This window comes from Nerophis ophidion, linkage group LG03 (assembly GCF_033978795.1).
Source record: "Nerophis ophidion isolate RoL-2023_Sa linkage group LG03, RoL_Noph_v1.0, whole genome shotgun sequence".
NCBI lineage: Eukaryota > Metazoa > Chordata > Actinopteri > Syngnathiformes > Syngnathidae > Nerophis > Nerophis ophidion.
The window spans coordinates 86,900,224-86,901,413 of NC_084613.1; the positions used below are offsets into that span (position 1 = coordinate 86,900,224).

At 33.9% G+C, this 1,190-nt stretch overlaps 1 protein-coding gene across 2 annotated transcripts in view; it reads right to left on the reverse strand.

Moving 5' to 3' along the window:
- Positions 1 to 250: 250 nt before the first annotated feature.
- The window catches only part of palm1b (paralemmin 1b), a 59,251-nt gene continuing 58,311 nt past the window's right edge, over positions 251 to 1,190 (reverse strand). For both annotated transcript variants that reach the window (XM_061896284.1, XM_061896283.1), the window contains exon 6: positions 251 to 1,190. This exon is cut by the window's right edge and continues 831 nt beyond it. The gene's annotated coding sequence lies outside the window, so the exon portion shown is untranslated.

A 1,190-nucleotide genomic window follows, 5' to 3' on the forward strand; every position in this document is an offset into this window, starting at 1 on the left:
ACCAAGCTATATTTCTAACAAAGACAAAACATTATTTCTTCTAGATTTTCCCGAACAAAAATTTTAAAAGAAATTCAAAAGACTTTAAATTTAAATTTGATTCTAAAGATTTTCTAGATTTGCCAGAATAATTTTTCTGAATTTTAATCATAAGTTTGAAGAAATATTTCACAAATATTCTTCGTTGAAAAAACAGAAGCTAAAATGAAGAATTAAATTAAAATGTATTTATTATTCTTTACAATAAATAAAAACTAAATTTACTTGAACATTGATTTAAATTGTCAGGAAAGAAAAGGAAGGAATTTAAAAGGTAAAAAGGTATATGTGTTTAAAAATCCGAAAATCATTTTTAAGGTTGTATTTTTACTCTAAAATTGTCTTTCTGAAAGTTATAAAAAGCAAAGTAAAAAAAATAAATGAATTTATTCAAACAAGTGAAGACCAAGTCTTTAAAATATTTTCCTGGATTTTCTAATTCTATTTGAGTTTTGTCTCTCTAAGAATTAAAAATGTCGAGCAAAGCGAGACCAGCTTGCTAGTAAATAAATACAATATTAAAAAATAGAGGCAGCTCACTGGTAAGTGCTGCTATTTGAGCTATTTTTAGAACAGGCCAGTGGGCGACCCCTGATATAGAATGTAATTAGTCATGAAAGTAAAGAACACGCATTGCCAGTGTTTTATGTCACATGAGCTGTCCAGTCAGGTGCAAATGTTCTCTACCGCTCACCCTTTGGTGCGGTGTAAAATAAGGTAAGGTATCTCGTTTTCGCACTTTTTCGCGCGGAACCACAAGTGTGAACGCAGCCTCAAAGCGGTGGTGCGGTTGGTCAAAGAAAAGACTTGCCGACATGCAGGTAATGGTGCAGGTGATTGATATCACAGAGGGTCGTTTATTTTATTTTTTTGCCTCGTTCCCGTGAGAACCCTGCGGGATTATCCGGGCCTGGCGGCGGTGTGCTCTAACAACCACCAGGGGGCATCATCTTTCTCTTTCGGTCTCCACTTATCTTTTCAAGTGAGGGACCGAGGCAAAAAAGCAACCGACCCACCGTACTCACAAACAATAAATACAGTGTATAAAACATAATTTCATATCAATATATTAAAATACTATTCAAAATAATATCTCGGGACAATATCACAATATGAAATCGGCTGATAAATAGCTGCTAGGCTTACACAGA